The sequence below is a fragment of the Terrapene carolina genome, unplaced genomic scaffold (assembly GCF_002925995.2).
Source record: "Terrapene carolina triunguis isolate 2854851 unplaced genomic scaffold, T_m_triunguis-2.0 Scaffold113, whole genome shotgun sequence".
Taxonomy (NCBI): Eukaryota; Metazoa; Chordata; order Testudines; family Emydidae; genus Terrapene; species Terrapene triunguis.
Window position 1 is genome coordinate 14,756,699 of NW_020664464.1, and position 13,677 is coordinate 14,770,375.

A 13,677-nucleotide genomic window follows, 5' to 3' on the forward strand; every position below is an offset into this window, starting at 1 on the left:
AAATCAACCTATTTCGTGTAAATACTGTTTTGAAATTAAAATTCAAAGCATCTCTAGGCAATTTACATTGAGAAAAAAAAATCAAATTATCCAAAGCATATGAATATTTAGTATGAAAATAGATATTTTTAACCTTTTCTATTTATATTTAGAAAATAGCAAGCACATTGTATGCCTCTAATGTTACTTCTGTTCAGTAAAGGATAAACTGAATAAAACAATTGTACAATCTAGTACTGCAGCCAGCATACTGTATTCAAAAATTGGAAGAACAATGCAGCAAGAATACAAGCATCATTTATAATTTAAAGGATATTGCTGATGGAATTCCTTTTTGCTACATTCAGCCAACAAGTATAAAAATACTTAAGAAAAAAGGATTGTTATGGTAGTAACAGTATGTTAAAAGCTTCTTGTACGTATCTTTATACCACTAGAGTGGCATTATTCTTCCTGAAATTAACCAAAGTTGGGTAAGCCGCTGCAGTGTTACTTTCTCCATGGCTGTGGCGGGGTGAAGACTCACCAACGCGGCACCTCCTGCTGGCCGTCTCGGGAATTAGCTCTTTCCAGCCCGGAGCGCTGTCTTCAGGCCAGTGTCTCACCTGCCACTGGCCCCATGTCCCTCCCAGACCCCAGTGCCCTTTGTCCAGGGGTTCTGCCCACCACAGTGCCCCATCGCTCTGGGACTCCCCTCCCAGGGGAACCCCCAACCCTCTAAACCCACCTTGCCTCAGTGGCTACTGCCAGTCATCATCTAGCCCCCACTCCCTGGGACCAATTGCAGTCTGTAAACCACTCATCATCAGCAATGGGGTCAGGACCTGCTGCCTTTGCCTATCTCTGGGCTTCCCCTCTGCAGCCCCGGTACCTATTTTGCCCTTTAGCAAGGCCTGCAGCCTGGGGTTTTTCCTGGCTGGAGCTCCCCAGCTCCCTCTGCACTTCCCTTCGCCAGCACTGCTCCACCTCAGGTACCCTTCTCAACTCCCAGGCAGCCAGGTCCTTCTCTCCCAAGAAGCGAGAGAGAGAGAGTGTGTGTGTCTTAGCTTCTGGCCCGCAGCCCTCTTACAAGGGCCAGCTGGGCCCTGATTAAGCTGGCCACAGCTGTGGCTGCTTTCCCAATCAGCCTACCTTTTCCCAGCTGGAGCCCTCTCCAGGGCTGCTGTAGGCCCCTTGAGGGCCGTAGTGGGGTGACCACCCCGCTACAATGGCAAAGAAGTTTGTATATTAAATTAAACCCAGCTCCTGCAGCCATTTACATGTGCTCAGTTTTTACAGGACTGAGGTCTAAAACAGTAAAAGTTTGTAAGGCAAAATAGCTTAAATTAAAAACTGTATATTTGTAAACAAGGTACAACAAATAGCACAGAAGCTCTCAGAGAAACTATACATAATAGCTTGGGCAAAACGAACACAGTTTCACCTTTCATTTTTCTCTTCCACTTCTTTTATCCTTGTGGTCCAATCTGCAGGAAAATTAAACTTTCATCCCATAATAAATGCATCTCTTTTTGCCTGAGCTTGAATCAGCAATGTCTGCATTGTAGTGGCAGAAATGTGTAGTTAAAGATAAATATTGGCAACCATGACTTTGGCATTATCTTTAATAAACATAAATAAAATAAATCAACATTTCCCACACCTCCATATTTTATTTTACTGCGTATTTATTGTATTTGGCATAGAAAATACAACAAACACTGGCAAATGTAAACTAGCTTTTGTACTTTGCACTTTGTACACAGAGCGTTCTGTGGTTTCATCTGTTTCTTGTGCAGGAACAATTCCGAGGAACTCTCAGCTGATGGCTTCCTTCCTGAGGTATAAAATAAAATCACTTTTGGGGTGGTAAAATATAGAAAAGAGCTAAAATATTTTGTAATGATGTTAGCTAATCCCTTGTTTATAATGCATTGTGATAGATAGAGGACAGAAAAGGTTTGGCTCACATGGAACACAGACTATCTGTAGCCACAGATGGATAGAACACCTACTGTACTCTCTTGAAATGGAAGGTAAAAGATTTTTGCCCATACTGCCTTTGAAACTTACACTCTTACTTGTCTGCTTGTTAACTAATACCAATGATGCCTTCGTATTGCACTCTTGAGAAGAATGCTGAATTGCCTTGAACTGCAGTGCAGCCATAGGAATTATAGAAATAGAGCTAAAATATTAACAAATGAATCAATAGAAACTCTTATTAAAACTATTGATTTAGTTTCTAAAGGAAGGGCATTATAACTTATTTTTGTCTTGCTATTTTATTAGTAGGAAAAGTGAGAATAATCCCAGTGTAGGTGTAGATAGGTGCAAATTAATACTTTCTTTGTCAGTGCTTGTTACATTTCCAAATCTATACAAGCATTAAAAGAAAGAAATATGTCAAGGAAAAAACTTAAATTAAGAGGAAAATAGCTAGCCACAGAAGTTTTAAATCCAGCTAGGTGTTATTACTTTGTAACATCTTTGGCTCTCTTCCTTTCCTCCCCTCCCAGGAAAAATTCACAGAAGTGTAACAAATCCCTTGTGATACCTGCTTTTGGCACTGACTCTATCACACTCAGTAACTGGAGCAGGTGGAAAATACAGCTAGCTCTCAGTAATGCTTGCACTTCCTTGATGATAGAAACAGAAGTGAAAGTGACGAGTGCCGCCAATCAATGCACTTGCTCCTCCCTGTCCCAGTGCCTTTCAAGCCAGAGAATCTCTAACATAAAAACAAACAGACAAAATAAAAACTCTCATCAACAGGCAGAAAGCCAGCTAAGAGTCAGCAGCACTAAAAACTGAACCCCTATATGGGAACATAGGGCCAGCTGCAATACAGAATCCTAAATCACCCTACCCAGTGTTACCCACCTTGGTTCAGTGGCTTAGTATCTAAACATTTTCCAAACTTTGTTTCCATTTGGGGTTGGAGTGGGTCAAAGACGTTCCCCTGTTTCATTCCAAACTGCATTGGTGGAAGGAAAGTTGGCAAGGTGCTAACGAGTCTGGGATTTTGCCAGTGAGAGGACAGAAAGCACTGCTGCTGCCTCCTGTATGAGTTCACTTCCTGCTGCTATGCTGGACTCTCCTTGGACTGGGTGTCTGTAGCAAGCTGGTAGTATGGAGTAGTGAGAAGGGCTGTTAGCTTTTAGGGGAGCTAGCTTTTTAGCCTGGAATAAGCACTGCAAAGAAAATATTCTTCTGCTCAGGCATCCTGAATAGTTTGGGAAGAGAGATTAATGGCTTATTTTGTCCTGTGGACAATGTGACTATCAGTGAAGCCACCCTTCCTTGTTACTAAAAATATCCTATTTATTTTTAGTATTGTACACGATACAAAATTGCCTGCCTACTAGGCAGCCCATACAGAGAAACCAATAATAAATCACATTGCAGATTTTATTGCTTCACAGTTGTAAACAAATGCAACTCTGGGAGCATTCTTTTGAAAGAAAAAACCCCCTAATTTATCATATATCTCTAGGGTTTTCCAGGGTACCTTTAGTGAACCATATATGTTACCAGGAGTTTGCATCATACTATGATTAGCACAGAAATACTTTGTTTTTTCCCCATTCAATATTTAGCTACAAAAATATTAAAAGAAAATCAGTAAAACAAAGCCAAAGATAGTTAATTAGTTACATTATGGGTCCTTTATTGATGTGTGGAGTTTGGGCAGCAGTTACCTGTTGGGGCGGAGGGATAGCTCAGTGGTTTGAGCATTGGCCTGCTAAACCCAGGGTTGTGAATTCAGTCCTTGAGGGGGGCCATTTAGGGATCTGGGACAAAAATTGGGGGTTGGACTAGATGACCTTCTGAGGTCCCTTCCAACCCTGATATTCTATGATTCTACCTGGATTGGGTTTGGTCCAGTATTTCAGTGTACTGGAATGTGACCTTTAGATCTAAACTTCAGTTAGGAAATCAGTGTCTGATTATAGCTTGGAACGCACAGTGAGGTACATAGTGAGCCGTCCAGATAATGTCTATTTGCTCGAGTCAGCATAGAGCTGTAGCCTTGTCCCATACAGAGTTTACATGAAAGTCTAGTTTATTGGCACTTGAATGCTGACTGCTTGTTAAAAAGAGAGCTGCTGTGCTGTAGATCTGAGTCCTGCAAATGCCAGTGGTACTACTTACTTAAAATTAAACACCTCTGTGTCAGTTGAAGTAGAAATTAGCATGTATTTAGCTCACTATTAGTTTTTGTTCTCATTAAAGGAATAACTTTTTTATAAATGCCTAACACAATTTTAGTATATCCACTCAGTGAAAGTGACTGGTCTCTTTGTGGGGGCTGCTTCTTTAATAATATACCGTACAGTGTCATTGTATTTCCCAGCAGTAACTGAGCCTCAGGAGGCAGACTGGGACTGAGGATCTATCTTTAAATGCCACTGAAAAATTGGAGCATTTCAAAATTGTTGTAAAATGCAGGCTACAAAAATAATATAATTTAACAGTTGCAAACGCTCTCTTTTAAAATGCCTAGAGTTTTTCCCATTCTACAAGAAACAGTTCACACCGTACTAGGGGCTAGGAAACTCATTCACAACAGTCATGTAATCCAGAACTCTAATATAGGGCTTAGAGATGAAAAACTAGTTCATGACCTTACTGTGTCTCTCTCAGCTTGTTATTGTCAGTTTAGTTCTGTATTAGAACTCGGGTTGCCAGGTGTCCAGGTTTCGACCGGAACACCCAGTCAAAAAGGGACCCTGGCAACTCTGGTCAGCACTCCTGACTGGGCTGTTAAAAGTCCAGTTGGCAAAGGGCTGGCAGGCTCCCTACCCGGCTCCGCGCACTTCCTGGGAAGCGGCCGGCATGTCCCTCCGACACCTAGACATAGGGGTGGCCAGCCACGGGGCTTCTGCGCGCTGCCCCCGCTCCGAGCACCGGCTCCACAGCTCCCATTGGCTGGGAACCACGGTCAATGGGAGCTGCAGGGGCAGTGTGCAGAGCCCCCTGGCCCCTCCGCCTAGGAGTCAGACATGCTGGCCGCTTCCAGGAGCTGCCTGAGGTAAGTGCTGCCTGAATCCCCTCCCACACCCAACCCCCTGCCCCAGCCTGGAGTCCCTTCCTGAATCCTGGAGCCTGCACCCCCAGCCGCAGCCCTCACTCCCTCCCACACCTCTACTCTCTGCCCCAGCCCGGTGAAAATGAGCAAGTGAGTGAGGGTAGGGGAGAGCGAGCAATGGAGGAAGGGGGGATGGAGTGGGCGGGGCCTCAGGGTGGGGCAGGGTCTCTGGGAAGGGGCTGCGCAGGGTCGGGGCTAGGGTGTTCGGTTTTGTGCCATTAGAAAGTTGGCAACCCTAATTAGAGCTGAAAAGGGTACATCGGAATTTATAAAATACTGCTTTGCCTGTCTTCAAATAGCAGCAGCAAAGGACTGCACCTGTGCCTCTATTGTTTCTGTGCTGAAACTTCTTTGTGGGAAGCAGAACACCGCTATCATTGTCCATGTACTGCTGCTCGGTGTTTGACAACAGTAGTGGAGAAGCATGGTAGGTAAAAGCAACAGGACAGGCACAGTCCCGAGAGAGATTTAAACACTTGGGGCGTGTAGGGAGTGGGAAGGTAGAGGGTTCCCACAGCTCTGCGCTGAATTTAAACATCTGATTTCTCAGAGGCAAAATAATTGTGCAGTGATGCAGTGTATTCTCGTGTGTGCAGTAGTGGAGGGTGTATTGCTAATTTAGCCAGTACCAAGAGGTTAATAGTGCTTCAGCTATTGAAAAGAATGCGGGCATCTACCCTAAGAAAGATCAGTATGCTTCAGACAACTGATAAAATTGCTATGTAAATCTCTCTAGGCAAGAGGGGGAGAGCATGAGCTAGAACTGAGCTTGGCCTCTGCCTCCCAAAACAGAGCCCTTTACCACTTGAGCTAAGTGGGAAATCCCACAGCTGGCATTAGAAGCAAGTTCCTTTCCCCTCTGTGTGGCAGCTGCTAGAGGGTAACCTCACACTCTCCTAAATGGAAAGCCAAGTGCATTCTAGCATGCTGCCTCCTATCTGCCTTATCTGGGTCAGTTCCGTTTGTCCCTATAACCATGCACAGTGATAACGTCACCCATATGTGAGGCTGAGGCAGTGCAGATTGCAGGAAGTTGGCAACTCCTTTATTTCGTGATCCATTAAATGTAAAGTATTGAAAATACACCTGCAATCTCCCGGCTGTCCTGAGCTGCAGCTGCTTCCAGACAGTCTCCTGGTAGCCTGTGTCAGCTCTGGGTCAAAACACTGAGTGAGGCACTGTAACTTGTCACATGCTCACTCATTGAAGGCAATTTTGAAAGTGCTGTGTGGGAGCAAACAGGCTCTTCAATTAAGACTTGATGCACTCGTGGAGCCCCCTCTCAAGAGTGTCCACACTTGCGCTATACAGGCTGTGACACTAGAACAGTTGCTCCACAGGAAGGGCTTGAAAAACCCACTTGTCCAGGATGAGTAGAAATTTTACCTGAGTAGATGCGGCTGGGGAACTGCTGGCTCCTTCCTTGGCGGAGCGGGGGAAGGCCTGAATTTTGTGGTCTCTGAGCCACTTGCTCTTGTTTGGGAAGGGGGAAAAGCTGCACCAGTGTTTTAAGGAAAGGGAGGAGAGGGAGAGCAGCATAGGCGTTGCTTTTCTTGAACAGGATGGGGAGCAATGCGTAAAGAAGTCCATGTGGATAAGAGCTGGAAGGCTGAGGCTCCCCTCTGTATCCAGGAGAGTGGTAACCTAAGAGCAGGCTGCAAAGAGGTGAGGGGACCCATGTTCATTTGTTTGGGGAATAATGTATTGCCCAGTATTCAGTAATGGTGGCAGTGGGGTGTGAGGAGGGGTACTGCTTCTTGAAATGTGTATCAGGAAGCCAGGCGAGGGGTAAGGTGCAGAGTGAGGCTTGGGGACATTCTGGGCAGGAGCTCTGCAGTGAAGCAGGGAGACAGGAGCTTTAGGGTTAATGCTGTCGTTCTGATTCCAATAGTTCCACGTTCAGCAGTGGAAGAAAGCGAGTCTTTGTGATATCCTTTATCGCTGCTGCATGACACGAGAGAACCTAGAGTCATTGTTTTGGTGGAGAGATTAGATCCCAGAGTGTATTAACAAGGAGAGTGCCAGTGTGTATGTTGGAGAGAGCGATCAGAGTTGATTTTATCTGGTGGGGAGCAGAACTGATGGGGCTGCGGGATGAGGATCAAGATGACTTGTTGCTGAGGAAGTGAAGTCGTGACAGTGTAAACTAAAAAGACATGGCTTTAATGGGTGTTGCCTTAGGGGTGGTGATGCAATGAGTACTTCTCACCTGGCCAGGTAGGTTGTTCCTTGGGCAAGAAGCTTCTGGACATTTTCAAGCCCACAGAGATTAGTCACCAGGAAGAGCTGTTCTGTTAAATTAACTGCTGTGACTGTCATGCAGTATTAGGATTAAAGGAAATATGTCACCTCTTTACCAGAATGGATGCATCTGCCACTGCTTTTAGCAGCTTCTCAGGACTCCTTTTCTGTGCTTAGCTTCCTCAGCAGAGGGATTACAGCTGTAGGCATCTTTTGAAACGTTGCTGTCATAAAGGGGGCATCAACTGCAGCATCTCTAACCCATAACCCTTCTCACCAATATGCCATTTTATACCAAGCTTCACCCCAAAGTTCAAGATCCAGGCTCGTTGGAGTTAAATGTCTCTATTTACCAAGGATTGGCCTTAAAATTCTTGACAGTACATCTGTAAGCAATTGCCAAAGTTGCTTTAATGAGCTTACCACACTGTTAAAAATGTCCTTACTGCATTTATTGCTACCAACTTATCTTAAACCTTTTGAAGAAAAACAGTTTTGTATTAGTAAGATCTTGACTTGTGAATGTTATGAATGAACATTTAATTATGTAAGTAAAAGGGATGCTGTATTTTGTCCTACCCTGTGGAATGCAAAGCTCTGATTGTCATAGTCTGTTATGTGCTGTGGGAGGAGATGTGTGGAGCTTGCATTGCTTCTTGTGCCAGGAAGAGCCGTTCCAGGATTTTCAGTGTTTGCAGGCCAAGGCCAGTGCACAACTGACCTACATACAGAATCCTGAAAAGGCCTAGTTTGTGATTTGTGTGTTGTCTCCTCCCCAACCCCCTCCAGTTAACACCTGCTTTGGGAGACTTTCACTCTGCATTGGTGCTGGGTGATTTTCATCTCAGCTAGCAGCTTTGTCCTGGTGGATGAAAACATTTTTATTAACATTTTGTTTTGGAGGATTATCAATAGCTTTGCATTTCGTAATGGCTGTTTGGCTTCCCACACCTGTCCTTTCACCTGAGTAGAGAAGATGATTATATGGCAGTATTGCACAGAAATGTTTCCTAACTACTGTAGATACTTTGAACAAACCTCAATGAATTTAAAACGAACAATGCAAATATTCTTATCCCAGGTTGTTTCTTATCCCAGGTTTTAGCAATTCACTATAAACACAAAAGAGAGCAGAGAAGAAAATGTAAATGGAGGGAATATTTCCTTTTCATCATCGTTCCTTCATTTTGATAGAATGTAATGCTTACACTAGGGAGAGATGAGCAGTTCCTTTTCTCTGCATTTTATTTATCCTGGGTGAGAGAGTTAATAACTGCTCACAGCTGAGTTGTGGACACTGAATGTAACTAGAGCCTGCTGAGGTAATCACAGTTAACACACAGGGGTCTATAACCCTGATCCTAGTCTGAGGCCAGGTCCATACTACCAACTTACATAGATATAACTATGTCGCTCAGAGGGGTGAGGGGGTGAAAAATCCACCCCCCTGAGTGATGTACTTATACTGACCTCACCCCCGGTGTAGACTGCACTATGTTGACAGGAGACATAGCTACCACCACCTCCCACAGAGGTGGCTTAACTATATCGATGAGAGAAGCTCTCCGGTTGGCGCAGTAGCATCTTCACTAAAGAACTACAGTGGTGCAACTGCAGCCGTGTAGACAAGCCTTTAGTGGGAGAATCACGTAATTCCACCCCAAAGGAGGTGATGTCTCGAGGCTCATCGCCTTTGCAGATGCACTCAGATTGGATAGTGGTGCAGCTAGCCTAGTAACTGAAGTTAGCTGATGATGAATGACAAAAACAATGCTCATGGTTTGGGGATACTTAATGGATGAGAAATAGGGTTTTGCAGTGCTGTGCTGAATTCACGTCTCAGGTTAAGCATAGCCTTAGACCAGGCATATAAGGACCATAGCCATGCAGACACACTGTAGGCAGTGTACCCATAGAGGTATAATTGCCCCTGCACCAGAATCCAACTGCATGATCTACCAAGAGGCAAGACTTTGGCAGGTGTGTATGCCCTTTTCTCTCCTCCCACTGTGCCTAAGTGGTAGCCAAAGCATTACGTGATGTGTTCTCTTAACTGCACACAAGAATCATAGGACTGAGGGTTTGCAAATGAAAATGTAATATATATCTGATAGATACCGAAAAGATGATCTCCTGCAGAGCAGCTGCCACAGATCTTAAAGGGAGTAAAGCGAGTTTCAGTGATAGGCCCTTGTGCAATAGGAACCGAAAGAAAAAATGGGGTCACTCCCACCCAGCTATACATAAATGTATTTGGCTGCTCCTTGTAGGTGAATGTCAATTGTTCAGCTTCATAAAATCTAGAGATAGGCTATGATGCTCTTGGTATTTTAATTATCGGAATCTAGAATTATGGAATATTTTATACTCTCCAAGTTCTTCTTCTCATTTGACTCTGACTGACATAACTCTCCTTCCTTTAAATAATTCTTCCCAAGCGTCTGAGACCCATCCCCCTGTGGGGTCTCAGAGCCCGGGAGCCAGCCTGAACGTGTACACTGCTATTTTTAGCCCTGTTGCATTAGTCCGGGTGGGTTGACCCAGGTTCTGAGACTTGCTGCTGCGTGTCTTTTTTTTGTAGTGTAGATGTACCCTATGAGTCCCAGATAAACTGAGTCCCAGTTCGTGAGTTTCCCTGCTTTTGCACAGGAAAATTCCTTCTAAGGCATCTGTCCCTAATTTACAAATTGGAGATTTATAAATTAAATATGTTAGAGAATATTCATTAACAATCTTAACTGAGAATTTCTGAACTTTTACTTTTTTTAAAGTGTATGCACACATTGTGAAGTCTGCACAGTGTTTTAGCAAGTGAAGAATAAGTTAATAACCTTTAGTTAAAGTTAACCAGGCTTTTTGTACCGAATACTTTTGTTGATCTTATAGAAATCTTCTATTCCACTTCTGGAGACCACTTACACAGAAATGGAGCTGGCCTTCACAAATAGGGCTGCTTTATTAAGAAGCAGTATTGACCATTTCTATCAAACAACCTATGCACCGAAGAAGTGGGTTGTAGCCCACGAAAGCTTATGCTCTAATAAATTTGTTAGTCTCTAAGGTGCCACAAGTACTCCTGTTCTTTTTGCGGATACAGACTAACACGGCTGCTACTCTGAAACCTATACACTATGCATGTTAACCCTTGAACTACTCTCCGTGAGTCTGCATCCCCTCTCCTCCCACCAGCTAAGGCAGAGGTGGGCAAACTACTGCCCGCGGGCCACATCTGGCCCGCGGGACCCTCCTGCCCAGCCCCTGAGCTCCTGCCCCGGGAGGCTAGCCCCCGGCCCCTCCCCTGCTGTTCCCTCTCTCCCGCAGCCTCAGCTGACTGCGCCGCTGGCACAATGCTCTGGGCAGCGGGGCTGCGAGCTCTTGCCGAGCAGCGCAGCTGCAGAGCTCGGGCCTGACCCGGTGCTCTGTGCTGTGCAGTGGCGTGGCTGGCTCCAGCTGGGCAGCGTGGCTGCCTGTCCTGGTGCTCTGGGCAGTGCGGCTGTAGCGCCGCCAGCCACCAGTACTCCAGGCAGTGTGGTAAGGGGACAGGGGGGGTTGGATAGGGGGCAGGGGAGTTCGGGGTGGTGGTCAGGGGGCAGGGTTGTGGATAGGGGTCGGGGCAGTCAGAGAGCGGGGAACAGGGGAGTTGAATGGAGGCAGGAGTCCGGGGGGGCAGTTAGGAATGAGAGGAGGGATTGGATGGGGCGGGGGGGGCAGTCAGGGGCACGGGTTCCAGGGGCGGTCAGGGGACAGGGAACAGGGGTTGTTCGATGGGGCAGGAGTCCCGGGAGGGCCGTCAGGGGACGAGAAGCAGGAGGAGTCAGATGGGGCCAGGGCCGGGCCACGCCTGGCTGTTTGGGGAGGCACAGCCTCCGCTAACCAGCCCTCCATACAATGTTGGAAACCCAATGCGTCCCTCAGGCCAAAAGTTTGCCTGCCCCTGAGCTAAGGTATATGAGTAGTTTTCTAAAATTCTCTCAAAGCTGCCCTATCACCCACACTAATAATGATGGCAGTGCTAAGTAGACAGGCTACCAGATTTTTAACCTTCAATGATCTATATTTACTTTGAACAGCTGCAGATGACAGTGATAAAACTGCCAGCGACTGCTCGACACGAGCTGTTTCACTATTGGTGGAGCTGCACTAATGCCAGAGCAGTGGTGGGAAAATTACAGAATATAGCCAGTATAGACGCATCCTTAACTTACTATGTGAAACACCCTCATTATAACCAGCATCTCACGAAATACAGGCCAACTGCCAAGAACAGCTTTATGTAAATGGAGCAAACGCTTGTAAAGTACAGCTGAGTCTGGCTTCAGTAACCAGCTCCTCTAAAGGAAGCTAAGGCTTAATTTTTATTTGACAGACGTTATTCAAACCAGAATTATGTCAACCAAACTCATCTGCAGTACAGGAAGCAAGCAGCTTTCCCTGAAACAGGCTGAGGTTAAAAACAATCCCTAAAGTATCATTTAATATATATTAGGGTGAGTGAGCAATAACCCCGTGACCTAAGTCTAGCAGGACTAATCAGCAGGGAGAATGCTCTTCAGTGTTGAAATGTAGAAAAGGTCTTTGTTTGAAATTTCTCTCTAGTCACCAGAATTTAAGCTTTTATTTAAAAGGAAAAAAGGGTTTCTAGAGCTCCTGGCAGTGAAGATATCCTAGTTACGTGAAATTAGTGTTACGGTTTGCTTACTTCAGTGTGTTTGCAGACTCAGAAGCAGACACCATGTGTAAGAGTGTGAATTTCAGTTAACCCCCTTCTCATCTTCATCAGGATTATTTGTATGCTGGTGACACACAGGTTCTAACTTCTGGCCTCACAATTCCAGCAGCCCACCAGTCAGTTCTGTAGCAAATGGAAAATTCTGAGGCAATACTGATGGCAAAAATCATCCCAAAGCATGTTTTTGTTGAATCAATTTAAAAAGACAATTCTACGGACTGCACACCATTATATTTTAGAAACTTTTCCTATTTGCATCGAGGTAGAAGAATAACAATACAGAGTAGGACATGCTATGTTTGACCAGAAATTCCCAGGGAATGATGCAGAAAACACTTCCTTTCGTTATGCATTGGCTTGATGAGCCAAAGTCACAGGGAGATGCAGGATTCGTTGCCAGAAGAATGGTGCTATGAGGAATGCCAGCTGTGACGGGGAGCCCCAAAGGACACAATGAAGCTATCCACGTTTTTCTTGGTTTCTCACTCAAATTTTCTGGGGGGGTGGGAGGAGGGTCCAACCAGTGACGAGGGCTTCTACCATTTTTAAAAGTTCTGCTAAACATCAAAACCTGCTAGACTTCCCCCATTAGTGTTTACTGCATGCTCTTACATAGCTTGTTATGGGAACGTTTATTTACTGTGTACTCTTACACTGTACATCATTTTGCCCTTTTATTATTCTGCCCAGGCTCCAGCCTGAGTCTGAACACCTACACTGCTATTTTTAGTCCCATACCACAAGCCCCACAAGCCCAAGTCAGTTGACACAGGCTCTGAGACTTGCTGCCACAGGTCTTTTTATTTTTTGCTGTATAGACATACTCTTATTGGTGGGGGAGGGGTAAAGGAGCAATAAATGCTCCACCATTGATCTAGCTGGGAGTGTTCCACTCCCAATCTCGCTGAATCCTTTTAGATCCTAGAGGCCTTGGGCCATCTCACTGGCTCCCTGCTTCCTTACAACTCAGCTCCTGCAGGAGCCATACTGTACAGGTCTCTATACAGAAGAGGCTGGGAGGAAGGCAGATAAGTTAATGTGACGTGATTAGGATCTGCATTTACTTGCCTGCAAAAGCTAAAAGGATTTCCAAGGCAGCTACAAGGCTTCCTTTTTCATCCCTCTTTCCATAAATCCTGCCGAGATGCTTCTGTGGGGCCTGTGGGAGGGGGAAAGGTGTCACAGTGGTGGATGACTTTGCTGTAATGTTCAATGTAGTCCCAAAGCAAATACCTGCATTACAGGATGTGGTTAGATGTGGTGACTGTGTAAATCATAAAGGGTCACGTTGTCATCTCTGTACGGGACTGATTCACAGAGGATGCCTCCTTGGGGCAGAGTACATGGGTACAGACTAGAGAGTGATATCATCAGAAGATTGTTTCTTTTGCAATGTGGGATGAGCCAGGCCAGCAACAGCTGAGTGAACAGCCACTATCACCAACTTAATTCCCCCAACCAATCAGACTTTAGCTGGGAAATTAATTCACTTGTGCATTTTCTTCACCTGCAATGTGAAAAACCTTAGCAGGATTAAAAAATAAATTGGGTGTTTATATGGAACCTGAGAACATTCACGGCAACATGAGATGGGACTAAAAAGAAATGACAAGGGATATAAACCCTCATTCTCCAG

The 13,677-nt window shown here is 45.2% G+C and overlaps 1 protein-coding gene across 2 annotated transcripts in view; it reads left to right on the forward strand.

Annotated features, from left to right (window-relative positions):
• Positions 1-1,744: 1,744 nt before the first annotated feature.
• Positions 1,745-13,677, forward strand: part of KANK1 (KN motif and ankyrin repeat domains 1) — an 82,625-nt gene continuing 70,692 nt past the window's right edge. Inside the window, exon 1 of one of the 2 annotated variants that reach the window (XM_024200165.1) lies at positions 1,745-1,821. The gene's annotated coding sequence lies outside the window, so the exon portion shown is untranslated. The remainder of the gene's footprint in view (positions 1,822-13,677) is intronic. The other variant, XM_024200164.1, reaches the window with a different exon arrangement.